The sequence below is a fragment of the Lithobates pipiens genome, unplaced genomic scaffold, assembly GCF_037356315.1.
Source record: "Lithobates pipiens isolate NorthernLeopardFrog02 unplaced genomic scaffold, aLitPip1_a1.2 Scaffold_8, whole genome shotgun sequence".
NCBI lineage: Eukaryota > Metazoa > Chordata > Amphibia > Anura > Ranidae > Lithobates > Lithobates pipiens.
Window position 1 is genome coordinate 105,908,868 of NW_027507903.1, and position 21,468 is coordinate 105,930,335.

Genomic DNA, 21,468 nt, shown 5'->3' on the forward strand with positions numbered 1-21,468 from the left:
TCCAATTCCAAGTTATTTCCTCACCCAGATTTCCGCTGGTTATTGGTTATCCTTGGTTACAGAGGCACAACCCCTCTTTTGATTGGCTCTGTGCTGAGGTTCCCTCCTGGTCACCACAATGCAGTGAGACATGCTCCCTGAAGGTATCCAAGGTCCTGTGCACCGCTTCACTCCCCTCCTTGCCGGAGGAGTACCATGATTTTAGCGATGTCTTTGATAAAGGTCAAGCTGGTAGTTTGCCTCCACACCGGCCTTATGATTGCGCAATTGACCTTCAACCTGGTGCCATACCTCCTCGTGGCCGGGTTTACCCTTTGTCGGTCTTGGAGGATAAGGCCATGGAGGAGTATGTTGCTGACGCACTTTCTCGAGGTTTCATCCACAAGTCCTCATCTCCTGCTGGTGCTGGTTTCTTCTTTGTGAAAAAGAAGCGTGGTGAACTGAGACCTTGTATAGATTATAGGGGTCTCAATCGTGTCACGATTAAGAATGCCTACCTGATTCCATTGATTACGGAGTTATTTAACAGCCTTAAGGGAGCAACGGTTTTCACAAAGCTTGACCTGAGAGGGGCATACAATCTCGTGCGCATTAAGGAGGGCGACGAGTGGAAAACTGTGTTTAATACCAGAACATGCCATTATGAATACCTGGAAATGTCTTTTGGCCTTTGTAACGCCCCGGCAGTTTTCAAGGAATTTATTAACGATGTCCTCCGAGATTTGTTGCAATTGTGTGTGGTGGTTTATCTTAATGATATCCTCATATTTTCTAAGTCCTTGGAGAGCCACCACACAGATGTCTGTCGTGTACTTCAGAAACTAAGAGAGAACAATCTCTATTGTAAACTAGAGAAGTGCGAGTTCCATCGTGAACAGGTTACATTCCTGGGCTATGTCATTTCCACTGCTGGTTTTTTTCGATGGACCCAGAGAAACTGTCAGCAGTCTTACAGTGGCCTCGACCCGTGGGTTTACGTCCTCTGCAGCGTTTCTTGGGCTTTGCCAACTACTATCGGAAGTTTATTCGTAACTTCTCATCTCTGGTCAAGCCTCTGGCTGATATGACCAGAAAGGACGGTAACCCACAGAGTTGGTCTCCGGAGTCCATTAAGGCCTTTGAGACTCTCAAGGCTGCCTTTGTTTCTGCTCCTGTGTTGGCACATCCTTATCCTACGTTGCCTTTTATCCTAGAAGTTGATGCTTCTGAGACGGGAGTTAGCGCCCTTCTGTCTCAACGTCCTAACTCTGAGAGCGCTATGCATCCGTGTGGCTACTTTTCCAAGAAATTGTCACCTGCTGAGTGCAATTATGAGATTGGTGACAGAGCTGTTGGCGATCATTTTAGCCCTGAAAGAATGGAGACATCTCCTTGAAGGTACCAGTGTGCCCGTTCTTATTCTTACTGACCATAAGAATCTTAGATTCTTGTCTGAGGCTAAGCGACTCTCCCCCAGAAGGGCGCAATGGGCTCTTTTCTTGTCGAGCTTTAATTACATTGTCTCATTCTTACCCGGTACTAAGAATGTAAGGGCTGATGCTTTGTCACAACAATTTTCCTCCACTTCCAAGTCGGAGTCGGTTCCGGTTCCTATGATTCCTCCTGATCGTATCTTGGCTACGGTTCGCACCAGTCTTACTTCTCCTTTGGGTGACAAAATTCTTTCTGCTCAGGTCCATGCTCCTCCTGATAAACCTTGTGACCGCTGCTTTGTCCCAGAGAGTCTCTGTACTGCAGTGCTCCAGACTTACCATTCTCCCAAGGCAGCTGGCCATCCTGGGAAGAATCAACTTATTTGGGCCATCTCCCAACAATTCTGGTGGCCTAGTCTACGGGGTGATGTTACTGCCTTCGTAGCTGCCTGTCCCATGTGTGCTCAGGGTAAGACTCCGCGACAGCTTCCAGTGGGCCTCCTACAACCCATACCCAATGGAGAGAGGTACTGGACTCACCTGTCTATGGATTTCATTGTGGAATTGCCCAACTCCCAAGGCAACACTGTTATCCTTATGGTGGTTGACCGGTTCTCAAAGATGTGTCATTGTATTCCACTTAAGAAGTTTCCCACCTCTAAGGAACTGGTTTCCATTTTGGCTCAGGAGATCTTTCGCTTACATGGGCTACCCAAGGTGATTGTCTCGGACAGGGGCAGTCAGTTTGTCTCCCGGTTCTGGCGAGCCTTTTGTGCACAGTTGGGAATCCAGCTTGCGTTCTCTTCTGCGTATCACCCGCAGTCTAATGGGGCTGCAGAATTAGCCAATCAGTCCTTGGAGCAATTCCTACGTTGCTATATTTCTGACCATCATAACAACTGATCTGACCTATTACCTTGGGCAGAGTTTGCTCACAACAGTGCCTTGAATTCTGCCTCCCGATTGTCTCCATTTATGGCGAATTATGGTTTCCAACCTTCCATGTTGCCTGACTCGTTTGTTCCGCAGGGTATTCCTGCATTAGAGGAGAATCTCCGTGGTCTTCGTTCCACTTGGGTACAAGTCCAGGAGGCTTTGCGTCTTGCTAATGATAGGTACAGACTCCATGCTGACTGCAGACGCCTGCCTGCGCCTTCCTACCAGGTTGGGGACAGGGTCTGGCTGTCATCTCGCAACCTCCGGCTTCGTGTTCTCTCACTGAAGTTTGCACCTCGGTTTATTGGGCCATTCCGTATCCTTCGCAGAATTAACCCAGTAGCTTACGCATTGGACCTTCCTCCTAGAATGTGCATCTCTAATGTGTTTCATGTCTACTTATTGAAACCGTTGGTCTGTAACCGATTTACCACCTCGGTGCCAAGTCCTCACCCTATTCTGGTTGAGAACCATGAGGAGTATGAGGTACAATCCATTGTTGACTCCCGTAGGTTCCGTGGGCTCATACAGTACCTGGTGCATTGGAAGGGGTACGGTCCGGAGGAACACTCCTGGGTTTCATCCTCTGACGTACATGCCCCTGTTCTCCTCCGCGAGTTCCATAGACTGTTTCCCCTCAAGCCCAGTGGTCCTCCGAAGGAGAGGGGTCATTGCGTTGGTCACATCACAGGGAACCATCTCCTGCTGTTTGTTTCAAGACTGGCTTGCTGACATCCCACCTGGCTTCTTATCCTGCTTGCGGTTGCTCTCCTTGGATCCCTGACTTCCGGCCTGGCTGATTACCCTATCTAGTTTATGAACTTTGGACTGGCTGACTACCCGATCTGGCTACAGGACTCTGGCTATGCTTGACCACGCTTTTTTCTATTTACCGTTTTATTTTTATTAATAAAAAAGTGTGATTTGATTGTACTTCTGTCTCAGTTTGTTTCATGGTTTCTGACAGTATGGCAGAGTATGGCAGAGTATGGCAGGGTATGGCAGAGAATTGGCGGAGTATGGCAGAGTATTGGCATGGTATTGCATGGTATTGCAGAGTATTGCTGGGTATTGTAGAGTATTAGCTGGGTATTGCAGAGTATTGGAAGGGTATTGCTGGGTATTGGCAGGGTATTGCCAGGTTATGGAGGGATGGCTGCTTCCATCCGATCTCTCCCCTCCACTGTACAGATTAGTTCAGAGAGGGGAGAGAGGAACCGGCTTTAAGCTGGTTTGTTTACAAGTGATCGCTCCGTCGGAGCGATCACATTGTAAACGGCCTGTGTGTAGAAAGATAGCCACCGCTTAGGAGCTAGGCCGAAGCCACGGCCTTTCCTAAGGCTGAGACCGCGGAGCGCCCTGCGGATCGCGGCATGTGCCAATCCGAGCGGGGTGACCCGTTCAGATCATGGATCTGTGACGATCCGTTGCACCCCTACAATTACTACTACAAGCATGCTGTATAAAAAAAAATATCTGTTATACTTATACATATATATTTATATATATATATATATTTTTTTAAACTACCATAAAACTACTACAAGCATAAACAATTACCATTACTACTACAAGCATGCTGTATAAAAAAGAAAATATATGTTATACTTATGCATTTATACATAAATATATATATATACAATTTTTTTTGTTTTTTTTAAATATAAAACTACTACAAGCATAAAAAAATTACAATTACTACTACAAGAATGCTGTATATAAAGAAAATATCTGTTATACTTATACATTTATACATATATACATATATTTATACAATTTTTTTATTTTTTTTGCGGGGGGTTGTTTTTTTAAACTACTATAAAACTACTACAATGATAAACAATCACAGGCATGTTATATAAAAAGAAAATATTTGTTATACTTATACATATACATTTATACAATTTTTTTTTTTGTTTTTTTGCAAAACTACTATGAAACTACTACAAGCATAAACAAACAATTACAATTACTTAGGGGTGCAACGGATCAAAAAACGAATGGATCGGATCGTTCCTCGGATCAGAGTCACGGATCGGATAATTTTTCGGATCAGCAAATAATAATTTAATTTGCAAAAACCTGTGAAAATTCCACCACCATATAGTCCCCACTGTAATATCCACAATCTCCCCACTATAATATTGGCTGAGTATGGCTGGATACGGCTGAGCATGGCTGAGTATGGCTGAGTATTGCAGAGTATGGCTGGGTATGGCTGAGTATTGCAGAGTATGGCTGGGTATCGCAGAGTATGGCTGGGTATGGCAGAGTATGGCAGAGTATGGCAGAGTATGGCTGGGTATAGCAGTGTATGGCTGGGTATGGCAGAGTATTGGCTGGGTATGGCAGAGTATTGGCTGGGTATGGCAGAGTATTGGCAGGGTATTGCTGGGTATAGCAGAGTATTGCCAGGGTATGGAGGGATGGCTGCTTCCATCCGATCTCTCCCCTCTACTGTACAGATTAGTACAGAGAGGGAGAGAGGAACCGGCCACAAGCCAGTTTGTTTACAAGTGATCGCTCCGTCGGAGCGATAACATTGTAAATGGCCTGGGTGTAGAAAGATGGCCGCCGCTTAGGAGCTAGGCCGAAGCCACGGCCTTTCCTAAGGCCGAGACCGCGGAGCACCCTGCGGATCGCGGGCATGTGCCGATCCGAGCGGGGTGACCCGTTCGAATCACGGATCGGTGACGATCCGTTGCACCCCTACAATTACTGCTACAAGTATGCTGCATAAAAAGAAAATATCTGTTATACTTATACATATATATTTATATATTTTTTTTTAACTACCGTAAAACTACTACAAGCATAAACAATTACCATTACTACTACAAGCATGCTGTATAAAAAAGAAAATATATGTTATACTTATATATATATATATATATATATATATATATATATATATATATATATATATATATTTATACAATTTTTTATTTTATTTTTTAAACTAATATAAATCTACTACGAGCATAAAAAATGGCAATTACTACTACAAGCATGCTGTATAAAAAGAAAATATCTGTTATATATTTATAAAAATAGATTTTTTTTTTAACTACTATAAAACTACTACAAGTATAAACAATTACTATTACTACTACGATCCTGTATAGATAAAGAAAAAAGATGTTACTCTATAGCAGTGATGGCGAACCTTGGCACCCCAGATGTTTTGGAACTACATTTCCCATGATGCCCATGCACTATGCAGTGTAGTTGAGCATCATGGGAAATGTAGTTCCAAAACATCTGGGGTGCCAAGATTCGCCATCACTGCTCTATAGGGATCATTGCCACATTACCACATACTCATCATCATCTTCATTAACCTGAAAGTCAACCCTGCGGATCAGCTGCTGCTCAATGTCAATGAACCACATATTACCATTTTCATCAACCCGAATGTCAAACCTGTTGTTGTTCCCCTGATGGCCGTGGTCCTGTTGGGGGATGAGGATGGCAGCCCGGCACAGTGGACAGGTTGCGCTTTGCTCCATCCACCGCTGGATGCACACCGTGTGGAATTGGTGAGCGCAGGTCACAGTGGTCGTGTCTTCTCCATCTTCAATACCTGCAAAACAGATAATACAGATCCGGGACGTGAAGGCCGAGGCATCCTGTTGGTGTTGGATGCCTGTATACCTGAAAAAAGGCAAAAAACTTATAATATTAAGAATAATATTATAATAAGGGTTAGTAATAGCGATAAATATCAATAAAAATGATAAAAATCGCAGTTATTCGCTGTCAGTCGCTGAAAATCGCAGTGAAATGCAGGAGCTATCCTCTCTGAATGTCACTCCGTCAACCCGCTAAGGAGAAGTGACCTGAGACCGCCTCAGACTGGAGTAAAGAAGAACCTGTGACCAATCACAGCGCCTCTTACTGAAGCACCTGACCTGATGCACCTCACACCAACTATGTCATATGTCATATCACAGAAACCCATATCAATTTTATATCATTTTATTAATTTTATTTCAAATTTCAACAGTATTGTGTGATTTTAATGGTTATTCTTGAATTTGGCCACAAGATGACAATCTGTCTTCTCCGGCTGTAATACCGATCCCCGCCATAGGTGTCTCCTATCCCGATCAGCTGAATGCAGTGATTTATTGGTTTCATCATCACCCGTCGGCCATCTTTAGTACTGGAAATCTCTATGGAGGATGAACGGAGACAGTTACTGAGGGGAGAGCTGAAAGGAACGGTCCGGGGGGGGGGGCAGAAATGGCGGCCGGGGGGCGCAGAGCTGTGCAGGTGAGGAGGAGAGGAGACCACGGAAATAGTGAGGAGGAAAGTCCGGGGGGAGACAGAGCTGGAGACCCCCCCAATCCCCCTCCGTGTTCACTAAGTGAACTGCAGCCGTGTTGTGTCACCTGCCCCCCCTCTGCAGCCGCGTCGTGTCACCTGCCCCCTGCAGCCACGTCGCGTCACCTGCCCCCTGCAGCCGCGTTGCGTCACCTGCCCCCTGCAGCCGTGTCGCGTCACCTGCCCCCTGCAGCCGTGTCGCGTCACCTGCCCCCTGCAGCCGCGTCGCATCACCTGCCCCCCTGCAGCCGCGTCGCGCCCCCTGCCCCCTGCAGCCGCGTCGCGTCACCTGCCCCCTGCAGCCGCGTTGCGTCACCTGCCCCCTGCAGCAGCGTCGCGTCACCTGCCCCCCGCAGCCACGTCGCATCACCTGCCCCCCGCAGCGGCGTCACCTGCCCCCCCCCCCGCAGCGGCGTCACCTGCCCCCCCCGCAGCTGTGTCACCTGCCCCCCCCGCAGCGGCGTCACCTGCCCCCCCCCGCAGCCGTGTTCTTTCACCTGCCCCCCCGCAGCCGTGTTCTTTCACCTGCCCCCTCCCACCCCACCCCCCCGCAGCCGTGTTCTTTCACCTGCCCCCCCGCAGCCGTGTTCTTTCACCTGCCCCCCCGCAGCCGTGTTCTTTCACCTGCCCCCCCGCAGCTGTGTTGTGTCACCTGCCCCCCCTGCAGCCGTGTTGTGTCACCTGCCCCCCCCTGCAGCCATGTTCTTTCACCTGCCCCCCCCCCCCGCAGCCGTGTTCTTTCACCTGCCCCCCCCACGCAGCCGTGTTCTTTCACCTGCCCCCCCCCCCCGCAGCCGTGTTCTTTCACCTGCCCCCACCCCCGCAGCCGTGTTCTTTCACCTGCCCCCCCTGCAGCCGTGTTCTTTCACCTGCCCCCCCCGCAGCCGTGTTCTTTCACCTGCCCCCCCCCCGCAGCCGTGTTCTTTCACCTGCCCCCCCCTTGCAGCCGTGTCCTTTCACCTTCAGCCGTGTCCTTTCACCTGCCCCCCCTGCAGCCGTGTTCTTTCACCTGCCCCCTCCCTGCAGCCGTGTTCTGTCACAGCCATGTTCTATCACCTGCCCCCCCCTGCAGCCGTGTTGTGTCACCTGCACCCCCACTGCAGCCGTGTTGTGTCACCTGCACCCCCACTGCAGCCGTGTTGTGTCACCTGCACCCCCACTGCAGCCGTGTTGTGTCACCTGCCCCCCTGTCTGTGTCTACCAGCCAGTCTAACCCCCCATCCCACCTTTACCTGCCCCTCCAGCTCTGTTTTGTCACCTGCCCCCCTCCCCCAGCCATGTTGTGTCATCTGCCTCCCCAGTCTTTGTGTACCAGCCAGTCTTACCCCCCCCCCACCTCGTTTTCCTGACACAGACATGTAATGTAGGGATGGATAAATGACACTTCCGTGACTGCTAATTTCGGGGGGTTGAAGTGTTTGTAATGAAATGTGATTAGAGGATATCTCTCTCTAGTGTGTACTTGTCTCAGTCCAGAGCAGTGAGGGTAATTTCTGTCTACTGCCTCGTTCCTCTGATGTCTGCATGAATCATTGCTGACAGCTTTTCCTGACACCGAAAAGAAAGGTGACAGGGGAGGGACCTCCATCTGATTAACAAAAACATGAAAGGAGTTTGGTGAGTATAAGTGTGGGGAGGGGAGGGGAGAGGAGAGCCCTGGAGATAAAATACAATTGTTCTCAGCCATATATGGAGACCTTGATATTATACAAGTAGACTGTAGAATAGTATATAGGTGAAAATGATATGGGGTGTATATACCGCCTCTAGAGGTTTTATATACACACAGTCCTCAGGTATATCCATAAATGTACACTAGATGCAGCCAGTAGTGATAGAGATAGAAGAGAAATCTGTGTATAAAGAGAGGAGGAGAGAGAAGTAATTGTGTATTACTCTGATATGGAGCTCTCCATGCAGATCCCTCCTACACAAAATCACATACCTGTACGTGATTTTGTGCGCTGGGTCTGGGGCGTGCGCCACCAGTGAACTCGCTCCCTCCCTGATTGGACACAGCGGAAGTCAATCGGCGGGTCTAGCGGATGCGATGTCCACCGGGACACGCTGATCGTTCTCAGGAGAGGCAGACCGCCATTCCGTCATGTGATCTGTCTTCCTCAAGTCAAGGCACCCCCACCCCCACACAGAAAGCACTTCCTAGGAGCACATCTTATGCTTTGATTGCCGCCACTATTAACCCCTTCTCTGTCAGTGTCATTAATGCTGTGCATTTTAAATTTTTTTGCCCTGTATTCATGTCATTGGTCCCCAAAAAGTGGGATCCCTTTCATCCGACTTGGTATTTGTGCGATTTTCATGCGATTTCAGGGAATGACTGTGTAAACTTAATGTCTATGGATGTCAACTTGCATCAAAGTGGAAAAGAGTAGTACAGGGACTACTTTGAAGTGGCACAGATATGGGTGATGATGATTGGAAGTCATGGGGTACGACTTGTCATGTGACTCTGATGTCCAAAGCCACACATGTGTGATAAGGACCTTAGGCCCCTTTCACACTTGTGCAACTTGGGACTACAAAGTGGCATGACAAGTCGTACCCCATGATTTCCAATGGGTACCATTCATATCTGTGCGACTTTAAAGTAGTCCCAGCCCTGCTTTGGTGCGACTTGAGGTTCATAGACATAAAGATTACACAGGCATTGCTTTAAGTCGTGGCAAAAATGGCACAACTTTCAGGTTGCACAAGTGTGAAAGGGGCCTTGGTGTCAGATTTGTCCATCGCAATCCCACTTAAAAAATCGCTGATCGCCGTCATTACTAGAAAAACAATCATATGTCCCGTAGTTTGTAGACGCTATAACTTTTGCGCAAGCCAATCAATATACACTTATTGGGATGTAGCAGAATATATATTGGACTAAATTGATGAAAAAATTTGATTATTTTTATTTGTATATATTTTATAGCAGAAAGTAAAAATGATTCCTTTTTTTTTTTTTTTTTATTGTCGCTATTTCTTTTTTTTCTAGCGCAAAAAATAAAAACCACAGAGGTGATAAAATGCCACTGAAAGAAAGCTCTATTTGTGGGGAAAAAAAAGGACGTAAATGTTGTTTAGGTGCAGCGTCGCACAACCGCGCAATTGGCAGTTAAATTAACGCAGTGTCGTATCGCAAAAAATGCCCTGGTCATGAAAGGGGGGTAAATTTTCCGCAGCTGAAGTGGTTAATACTGCACTTAGAAGTTCTGTCCTTCCCTCCCCTCCCCCAGCTCGAGCTGATTGACAGCCTCATCTCTGTTCCTATGTGATGGGGGTGGGGGTGTGTGTCTCTTCCTTCCAATCGGCTCTCCTCATTGAGCTCTGTAGTGTAACTTCAGCTCCCCATCCCCCTTTTTTTGTGTACTCTCAGACAAGCTGTATAATTTCAGTACTTTGAATGGTAGATAAGTGTAGAGAAGACTGCAGATAGAGATCCATCTTCCGTAGGGGGATTCGTTTCATCTGTGGCCGGTCACATCACTGGGTATATGAAAGTGTTTATAACCAATTTAACTTTCACTGCCACTGAGCACCAATGGTGGGGGTTCCATTTCACTTCCTGTGACCACCAATGTGTGTGTGGGGGTTAATCCATTCAGAGGGTGGGATCCAATGACTGCATGTCTTTTTCCATAGAGGAGAGCGGGCTCTGTCCTTGTCTGCATAGCAGAGCGGACATGGACCTGTCATCCAAATGCTTTGGGGACTTCACACCAACTCTATCAGTATTACAGGGATTGTAAAGTCTTGTTTCTTATTTTTAACTAGGAAAAAAAGTAAACATTTTTAAAGGGGAAAACGCTGCGCTATGATTAAAGAAAAATAAATAAAAATCAGCAGCTAACACTCAAAGAAACAAAGTTCAGTGGAAATGGGGTAACAAATAGTGTAGCGCTAAATAAGTCAGAAAGTGTCAGTAATAAAGCTGACACTATACCACACATAAATAATAAAATGTGCGATTATGTGAAAAAATACAAATGTTAATTCGCTCAAAACACAACATAAGTGTGAAGGTGTATCGATACTGGTAGGTATCAATAACTAAAATGTGAGTCCCAGGGAAATAGTCCACATGTGTTGAATGGTAGACAAATATTGCTGTTAGTCTTCCCAACGGGGAAATCAGACAATCCACAAATCAGATGAAACCGGAAAAGACGGCTTGTCTGGAGTAACTTCAAAGAATAATTAAACACTCTTACCAGAGAGGGTGGACTCATCTGTCATACGACAGTTGAGTCAACAGCGCTTGAGGTCCAAAATGGAACCAATGATGGGTTGATAGTAGTCCAGGTAGGTGGCTCAGCTATCTCCAGATTGGGAGGACTTCCAGTATTGAAGGCTGTGGCATGTGGTCTCTCATGGCGACAGGGTCCAATTAATCGCATTGGGGTGCCAACCCCAAATGTAGAGGATGGTCAGCAAATAAGGAAAAAAAAGGAAAAAAGGCTCCAAATGGTGCAGATCAGATAGTAACCATTGGGTTTATTTTTTAAAAAAGGGTCATAAAAACCATAACAAAATTATGATGTCATCACAAAAAATATATTTAAAACGTAAAAAAAGCAATGTGGGGTGCCAAATGCAAGCCCGTCGCGGCATATATGCCCCTGTTGAAGACCTCTGTTGTCGAAACGCATCGAGCTTGCATTTGGCACCCCACATTGCTTTTTTTTACGTTTTAAATATATTTTTTGTGATCACATGTCATAATTTTGTTATGGTTTTTATGACCCTTTTTTTTAAAATAAACCCAATGGTTACTATCTGATCTGCACCATTTGTAGCCTTTTTTCCTTTTTTTTTCCTTATTTGCTGACCATCCTCTACATTTGGAGTTGGCACCCCAATGCGATTAATTGGACCCTGTCGCCATGAGAGACGCATACCACAGCCTTCAATACTGGAAGTCCTCCCAATCTGGAGATAGCTGAGCCACCTACCTGGACTACTATCAAACCATCATTGGTTCCATTTTGGACCTCAATCGCTGTTGACTCAACTGTCGTATGACAGATGAGTCCACCCTCTCTGGTAAGAGTGTTTAATTATTCTTTGAAGTTACTCCAGACAAGCCGTCTTTTCCGGTTTCGTCTGATTTCCCCGTTGGGAAGACTAACTGCAATATTTGTCTACCATTCAACACATGTGGACTATTTCACTGGGACTCACATTTTAGTTATTGATACCTACCAGTATCGATACACCTTCACACTTCTGTTGTGTTTTGAACGAATTAACATTTGTATTTTTTCACGTAATCGCACATTTTATTATTTATGTGTGGTATAGTGTCAGCTTTATTACTGACACTTTCTCACTTATTTAGCGCTACACTATTTGTTACCCCAAAAAAGTAAACATGTTATACTTCATTGCTGTTCCAGTGGTTTTGCACAGAGCAGCCCAAATCCTCCTCTTCTCTGGTCCCTTTTCAGTGCCCCTCCTTGTTGAGTGCCCCCACAGCAAGCAGCTTGCTATGGGAGGCCCTTGCTCCATTCAGACATGGAGCCATGGCCTGGCCCCACCCCCTTTCTCTCCTCATTGGCTGACTGACTTTGACAGCAGCGGAAGCTAATGTTGCCTCGCTGCTGTCTCAGCCAATGAGGAAGGGAATCCTGGGCAGCCAAGACACTTCTACAACATCGCTGGGTTTAGAGGGACCTCAGGCAAGTATTAGGGGGGCTGAGGGGGACTGCTGAACAGAGAATGCCTTTTATCTTGATGGGAGAAGTTTGGGGTATATAAAAAGAAAACAAACAAACCTTTATACAGGATTTAAAGCAGAGCTCCACCCAAAAGGGAAAGCTCCTTTTTGTTTGCATCCTCCACTGCCACATTTGGCACTTTTCTAAGGGGGGGTACCTGGTTTAGACAAGTACTCGCTCCCACTTCCGGCTCAGATGACCACAGCAAACTGACCCGTAATTTCGCCCCCTACCCCCCCCCCCCTACACACAGGTCCCAGAAGATTGCAGGACCATTCACAAGGCGCAGCGCGACTTGCGCATGCACAGTAGGTAACAGGCTGTAAAGCTGCAAGGCTTCACTTCCCGTTTCCCTTACCAGAGATGGCGGCGCCTGCACCCAAAGCCAATTGAAGAATTGGCTCAGGAGAGGACATCGCAGGATCCCTGGACAGGTAAGTGTCCTTATTTAAAAAGTTGCAGTTACAGTATTTGTAGCTGCTGACTTTTTCCAAAGTAGCCCGGAGCTCCTCTTTAAGACAGAAAACTTGCAATCGCAAGACTGCTGATCGTTCAGTTCTCCTCCAGCTTCATCTGAGAGGAAGGGTGGGCGCAGCTGTATGCTGAGATTCAGAGCCAGCTGTCAATCAGGAAGCTGGGTGGATCCCGACAATGTGATCGGGATCCTTCCAGAGCCTGTAACTTCCCTGACATGTTCGCTGACAGCAGGCAATAGCCCAAAATAAGCTGACTCCGGGTCTCAGGAGTGCAAAAGTAAGTGCACTCTTGTTACCCACAAGAGAAGTATGGCCGAAAAAGCTTTTATTGAATTATGAAACAGACAATTTTAGTGAACTGTTCTAAAGTAATAATAATCTTTATTCTTTTAGACGTCATAACAAACAGCCCAGGCTTCCTAGTAGCATTGGCACTGAAAAACATTGGTCATGTGCTGCCACCTGGTGGAACTAGAAAATATCAGCTTTGATCTTTCCCTTTTTAAAATGTTTGGTCTGGCTGTGATTTGGAATCCATGGCATTGGTACAGACTGTCATCCTTATGACCTTCTTCCTTAGTCACTGGCCTGGAACAAGCATGCAGCCAGCAAAGTCCAAAATCGAAACTGAATGCAGGTTCCATTCAGGTTTTACAGTAATTCACAAAATGTATTTTATTTATCTGTGTAATATTCAATGTTACTAATACCCGATTAGCCTTATTCTGGTGCTATTTGAGCTGTACAATAGTTTTTGGGTATATTTATTCCCCTTTAGACTCCTCACAACACCCTTGAGTTAGAATTGTTATACTGTGATTGCATGCTGGAGATAATTATCGTGGGTGTGCAGCTTACACCGACTTTACTATTTCATTATAAGGAGGATGTACGACACTGTCTAGAATTGGTTATTTTACGTCTAAAAATTCAGTCTCGGTGTCATGAATTGTTTTTTGGGGATATGGATTTATCGCTACATTCTCCCAGCTGAGGTTTTGGTACATTTTGTATTAGCGACATAATCTTAAAGCAGAGCTCCACCCAAAACGGGAACTTCCATTTGTTCGCACCCTCCACCACCACATTTGGCATTTTTTGGCATGGAGGGGGGAGCGGGTACGTGGTTTTGACAGGTACACGCTCCCTCTTCCTGGTAAGATTGCCGCACAGCGGTCCCTCCCCCCCTCCCCACCTGTTGCCTTCAGCCTTACACACTGGAACTCTATAAATTAAAGGGGAGTTCCACCCAAAAATGGAACTTCCGCTTTAAGTGCTGGTGACCTCCTGATGTGCCACATTTGTCATGTCATTTTTTGGGGGGAGGAGCGAGGGTACCCTGTTTTTATAGGCACCCGTCTCCCACTTCCTCCTCTGTCTCTGCGGCACCAGAAGGAAGATCACCTCCTCCCTGCAATCTTCTGGGACAAAAAGAGGGGGGGAGGGGGGGAAAACACTGCGCTATATCAGAAAAAACAAGTGAAAAAACAGCTGCCGACACTTCAAACAAACAAAGTTGAACAATTTAAAACAATAAGTAGTGTAGCGCTTCTATTAAGTGGAAGTGTGATCCCATGGGAAAAAAAACAGAATGTGATCACAAAAAATCAACCTTATCAGTAATCACATGAGAGAGTCAGTAATTACATAAGGAAAGTCCATAGACAATCACAGATGTTATTGGAATCCTCTATAGTGTGACAGGTGCACAAGGGATGTGATAAGAACTGCTTCAGAAGTCAGGTATAACCCGATATATCGGCTTGTCTGAAGATATCAAAGAAATGGGTAGAATACTCTTACCGAATATGATGGACTCACACGGTCTTATGACAGTTGAGTCGAGTGCGCTTGGGGTCCGGACCTAGGACCAGAAGATAGATTGGTGGTGATACGACCAGGTGTAGAGAAGACTCCAAATGGCTGTAGACCCCGGGGGGCGTCTCCAAACGACTGTAGACCCTGGGGGGCGTCTCACAGGGGGTTCTCCGGAATATTCGTCAGGTTATCCAATTCAGATGTAACTCAATTAAAGTTACAACTCCAAGCGAGGGGTGAGGGGTTTGTAGAAATTAAAACGAAAAAGAAAAAAGAAAGCTCCACATGGTGCGGGTCAAAAAATATTAACCATCAGGTTTTATTAAAAGTCATATAGTAAAAATAAAAATTATGACTAGTGATCACAAATTAACAAAATAAAAGCAATGTGGGGTGCCAAAAGCGAGCCCGACGCGTTTCGACATAGAGTGTCTTCAACAGGGGCATGTCATAGGGACATGTCATAGGTCCCAGAAGATTGTCTGGCCATTCACAGTATGGCACACGCATATTCAGTGCGCGCCCAGCTGTAAAGCCACAGCCAGGCGCCCACATTTAGAATGCTGGCGCCGTGGAGAGGAGGGGGAGAGGAGCGAGGCTTCCTGCACCCACAACGCTGGACCGTGAAACAGATCGCTCTTTTCTCACAGCTCCCTGAGCAGAGAGTTGGTGACTATCAGTCACCGCTCACTGGAGCGCTGGGCTATGGAGGAGGCGGTAGCGGCCGGCTCAGTCTTTAATTGGCTCGCTGAGAGGCTAAGCCAGTGCCGGTCCAGGTTTGTGGGCGGTTCCCTACTCCAGTTTTGTGATCTTGCCTGGACCGGCTCTGTGATGTCAGCTGACAGCAGACTTCATCCCACTATCTGCTAAAAACGAACTGCACTCCTGTGATCCACAGGAGAAGTACAGCCAAACGAGCTGAAGATTCGGCCAGAGGCTGTGTACTTCTCTTTTTAAAGTTGGACTTGTGGCATAGAACTCTTTTTTTTTTTTTTTCAATATGTTCCTCAATAGCCGCTTTGTGTGCACCAAAGGTCTTTGCAAAACTCAATATTACTTTGTAAAAGTAGTGCTGGCATCATCGTTGTACTGCATGTATCCTGTACAGAGCAAAGCTGTGGGAGGGGCCACTTCCCACACAAGGCCGTCATATGATGTCATGGACTTTGATTGGAGATATCTGAATGATGGAGCTACAGGCATCATCCAGATATCATATATTTTTTTCTGCCAGAGCGATTCCCTGCACAGTAAGGACAATCATAGTGGCTGTTTTTACAGGCAGCAGGAGGGGCCATTTACCATAGAGCTGACCAAGGACCAGATGGTCCTCGGCCATCTCTATGACCTTCAGAGGCCGGGCACGACGTTAAGATGTCAATTCCGTCCTCGGCAAATGTAATCACTTCTGTGTTTTTAGAGAAAAAGGCTGAGATTGTGTGGTTTTGTTTTTTTTTTGTTAGTTTTTTTATTTTTTATCTCAGGCTTTCCAGCCTAGCGGAGAGCTGTGGGGTCTTATAGACCCCACATCTCTCTCTCTAACGAGGACCTGTCGTGCACTATTTTTTAATAAAAGTGATTAAAAAAAATAAATTGAAAGGAAAAGTGTAAAGATTAAAAAAAATATGTTTTTTTAGAGCACCTCGTCCCCGCGTGCTCACACACAGAAGTGAACGCAAATGTAAAACTGCGTTCTAACCACACATCTGAGGTATTGCCATGAATGTTGTAGTGAGAACAATAATTCTAGCCCAAGACTTCTTTTGTAACTCTAAACGGGTAACTTGTAAACATTTGTAAAGTGTTGCCTATGGAGATTTTTAAGTACCGAAGTTTGACATGTTGGGTATTAGGGCTGAATCAACTAATTGATGAATCGACAACTAATCGATTATGAAATGAATTGATTACTATTTTCATAATCGATTAATCGGCCAGTAACATAATAGGATTAACAAAAAAATGAGCCCTTTTATAATACAAAAAGAGCAAATAATCGCTACTGTAAATATTACTTTCACCGTTCTACAGTAAAAAAAAGTGAACCCCTTAAAGTAGTCGTCATCAGCTTTTTTTCTCTTTTACTATAAAGGGCTCATTTTAGTCTTTTTAACCCCATTGTGTTAGTAAATGTCTTAGACCTGGTTCACATCTATATTTTTATTGGTGCTTTTTGCAGAAACGCACTACGGTTCATTTACATGGTTTCCTATGGGACACGCTCATATCTGTGCTTTTTTTCAGCCGCTGCGTATTTGGAAACGGTCAGGGACTTTTAAACGCAGAACGATCTTTTTTTGGTTCAATATACTTCAATGGAGAAGCTGCAGAAAAGCATGTAATGCTTTTTTAAAGCAATTTGTGTTTTTTAATCTGCCCCCAAAAAATGCAAAAATGCAAATTGCAGTAAAATCACGTGCGCTGAAATAAAAAAAAACAGCAAAAAACCCTGCAGAAACAGATTAAAAGCAAACTGCGTAGGTGTGTACCGAGCCTTAGGCCCCTTTCACACATGCGGACAGTATGTCTGTATTTCATCCATCCGTTTGTGGATGAAATACGGACATGCATGCATCCCTATGGGATAGCGGGTGTCTGTGGATGAACATCTCGCAGACACCCGCTATCGTCCGCCTCCGTAATTGTCCAATTCTGCAGACGGAGAAAAATCCTATTTTTCTATCTGTCTGCAGAGCGGATCGGATGAACATGGACAGATGGTCCGTGTTCATCCGATCCCCCATAGAGGAGAGCGGAGAGCTGACAGGGCGGTCCCTGCACAGTGTGTCGGCTCAGCAGGAACAACGGAGCGATCCCCGCTGAGCAAGCGGATCATCACGGGGCGGATCATTACTGATCCGTCCTGTGTGAAAGGGGCCTTATGCTGCCACATGAATCAATTTTCAGATGAGAATATTCAGATGAAAAATCTTTGTACAGTCGCTAAATGAAAGAATTTTGTTTGAAATTTTCACTTGTTTTTAACATTAATGTAATTTCTGAATGAAAACCACATCCACTGTCTGAAAATTCCTTTGACCAAGCAGTTTTTTATTATTTCCAAATTTTCCCATCACTGTGGTTGAAAATGAACGTCAATTTGACCCACTTTTTTTTTTAAGGTTATTAACCGTTCGATTAATCAAAACAATAATCGGCCAACTAATCGATTATGAAAATCGTTAGTTGCAGCCCTATTGGGTATCTATTTACTCGGCGTAACATCATCTTTCACATTATACAAAAAAATTGGGCTAACATAAGTGCTTGTTGGTGTGTTTTTTTTTATTTTTTTTAAGAAAAAAATTGCTGCACAAATACCTTGTGACATAAAAAGTTGCACTGACCGCCATTTTATTCCCTAGGGTGTCGCTAAAAAATATATATTTGGGGGTTCTGAGTAGTTTTATAGCAAAAAATAATGATTTTTACATGTAGGCGAGGAATGCCATAATAGATCTGGGCTGGAAATGGTTAAAATAAGTTCACTTTTAAAAAAAAAAAATGTTTGCAGGTTAAAGTGCATTTAAAAAAATATAATAATAATTTTGAGCCTGTAAAACATTGCACTAGCGATCAGCAGATTGCTAAATCTATGCAGGTCTCCTGCAGACCTGTCAGTACATTTGTGAGCCCATACATCCCATATGGGCAAACAGATACACTGAGAGGTAGAATCAATGAACTACCTAGAGAGCTCCACAGCACTGTGGTTTTTCATTGAGAATTACAAGCCGACATCCTCAAAGAATGTCGGTAATTGTAGTTCATTCACAGAACTCTAAGAATAAATGATGCCGCTGTGTGGGCAGAGCCCCGCACGGCCGCGCTAATTGGAAAAACTGACATCTAGTATGTGGAACTTCTCCCCATACTGTTGTCAAACGGAGGGGGAAATCAGGCAGCGGCTGCAGCATTGGGAACATGTTACATGTTCCACCCTAAAAACGTGTGGCTCATGTTCCCAAAGGTGGATTATCCTTAACCACTTCGGTACCGCGCTATTGCCAAATGACGGCATTAGCGCGGACCTACATTTCCGGGACTACGTCTATTGACGTCGTCCCGTGTACGAGCGGCCTGCGCGCCCCCTGAGGGGCGCGCGCGGCGCGCTCTGTGATCGGCGAGTCCATGAGACTCGCCTGATCACCGATCCGTGCAAGGGGTCGATCCCGACCCCTTATCACGTGATCAGCTGTCAGCCAATGACAGCTGATCATGAGATAGAACGGAGCCGGTAATCGGCTATTATTCCTCCTCGCGCTGACAGCGCGAGGAGAAAAAAAAAAAGCCGATCACCGGCGGCCGTGATCGGGACATCAGTCCCGATCACCGGCGGCCGTGATCGGGACATCAGTCCCGATCACGGCCAGTAATGTAAGCGCTCACCTGCCCCCTGCCAGTGCCCACCTGCCCCCTGCAGTGCCAATTTAATAAAAGTTAGTGCCCCCCGTCAGTGCCACCCAGCAGTGCCCACAGTGCCACCCAGCAGTGCCCACAGTGCCACCCAGCAGTGCCACCCACAGTGCCACCCACAGTGCCCACAATCTGCCTCAAAGGTGCTGCACCCCAGTGCCGCCCATCAGTGCCCAGCAGTGCCGCCCATCAGTGCCCAGCAGTGCCGCCCATCAGTGCCCAGCAGTGCCACCTATCAGAGCCACCTATCAGTGCCACCTATCAGTGCCCATCAGTCCCATCTATCAGTGGTACCCATCCGTGCCACCCATCCGTGCCACCCATCCGTGCCACCCATCCGTGCCATCTTATCTGTGCCCATCTTATCTGTGCCGCCTTATCTGTGCCCATCGGTGCCGCCTTATCTGTGCCTATTAGTGCCGCCTTAACTATGCCTATCAGTGCCCACCAGTGCAGCCTATCAGTGCCCACCAATGCAGCCTATCAGTGCCCACCAATGCAGCCCATCAGTGCCCACCAATGCAGCCTATCAGTGCCGCCTAATCAGCGCACTTCAATGAAGGAGAAAAATGACCCGTTTGCAAAATTTTAGAACAAACTATTAAAACATGATTTTTTTTTTTTTTTTTTTTGCATCTTTTTTTGTTTGTTTAGCAAAAAATAAAACTCTGAGCTGTAACTAAATACCACCAAAAGAAAGCTCTATTTGTGGGAAAAAAATGATAAAAATTTCATTTGGGTACAGTGTTGTATGCCCGCGCAATTGTCATTCAAAGTGCATCAGCGCTGAAAGCTGAAAATTGGTCTGGGACTGAGGGGGGTTTAAGTGCCCAGTAAGCAAGTGGTTAAAGTTATATTAAGGGCTAATTATTTTTTTTTTATGTATTATACTTACCTGCTCTGTGAAGTAGTTTTGCAAAGAGCAGTCCTGTTCCTCCTCTTCTTGGATCCCCTGCCAGCATTCCTGGCTCCTCCCTCCTGCCCAGGGCAAGCAGCTTGCTGTGGGGGCACCCGAGTAGGCTGGCTTCCTTGCCCCTTCTCTGTGTGTCCATTTAGCTTGGCCTTGTCTTGGCTGACTTACTTTTGACAGCAGCGAAAGCCAATTGTGCCCACTGTTGTCTCAGCCAATGAGGAAGCAGAGTCCCTGGACAGTCTTTAAAGAAGCCTTGAAAAACCTTCTGACTTTTAGAATCACTTTAAACTACAGGGGGGCAGATACCAGGCCAGTCACCCTGAACGGGGCGAGAGTAGCACTGACTGGTGTTTATTATAGGAAGCTCCTGAACAGGGAAAAGTGCAGACGTTGTTGCATGCTGGAATACTGCACAGATCTGGAAGAAATGCACAAAGGACACCAACATTCAAATAACTATACACACACCTCTTCTACTTAGACACAATTGCAGCTTTTGATGTATTGTATTTGAACATGGTGTACATTGGCTTTGCTCTAATACTTTATCTTTGTTCCCTTATTTTCTTTTTTTAGATGAAAGCTGGACTGGGGACAACATTTTTTACCAGCATGCTGGCATTTTATGTTTTGGACTTTATTCTTGGGGGATACCCGTGTTTGCTCTAGGCACCTTCCCAGACCGGACATCACACAATGTATCAACAGTAGCATCTCCATAAATAAAAATGTTTGTATCAACCTTTTCTGACTGGAATTATGTGATTTTTTTTTTTTTTTTGCATTGTCCGATTTTTAAAATGTTCTTCTGACAAATGTGTCTATCAGTTTCCCCGTGAGGTCATTGTTTGCTAAACATCAGGAGCTGGAGACTTGTGACATCATTGAGATATGAGGCTCATGATGTCACTTGTATCTGTAAATCCCCACTGAAGTCCTATTCAGCCAGTTATGAGGCTCAGCTTACAAAGCTTTAATATCAGTATAAGGAACCTAATTAAAAAAAAAAAAGTGGTTGGAAAATGGGCCAAAATAAAGTTTCTTATCCTTGTGTAAAGCTTCATGTATTTGGCCTGTTGTACTAAACTGACATTTTCATGGTCTTCCTTCCGCTATCCTTGTAATGGTTGAGTAGGTTGTCTGAATGTGGCTGTGGGTACCAGAGTTTGACCATCCTGCCCAGTGCTCTCTGTAATGTAACAGACCTGTGTGTGTGTGTTTGTTTGTTTTTTCTATAAATTAAGTATCTTATTAACTTAGAGAGAACAATAGACTCAAATTATTTCATACTTGGATGTGAAGGGGACTCTAAAGCCTAGTTCACACAGGCTGAATGTCGGGGGGGGGGGGGGATTCTACCCATGTGTACTGCAGCCGGTCCGATGGAAGCCGGCTTCTGTCAAAGGGGCATGACCGAAAAAGGTGTGCTGACCGGAGTGTTATGGCAGGCA

General features: G+C 45.7%; 1 long non-coding RNA gene across 1 annotated transcript; it reads left to right on the forward strand.

Annotated features, from left to right (window-relative positions):
• The first annotated feature begins 6,584 nt into the window (after positions 1 to 6,584).
• LOC143963298 (uncharacterized) lies at positions 6,585 to 20,764 on the forward strand. Its single transcript, XR_013270934.1, has 2 exons — positions 6,585 to 6,623; positions 20,594 to 20,764. It is a non-coding gene; the product is annotated as an uncharacterized LOC143963298 (long non-coding RNA).
• Positions 20,765 to 21,468: the final 704 nt, after the last annotated feature.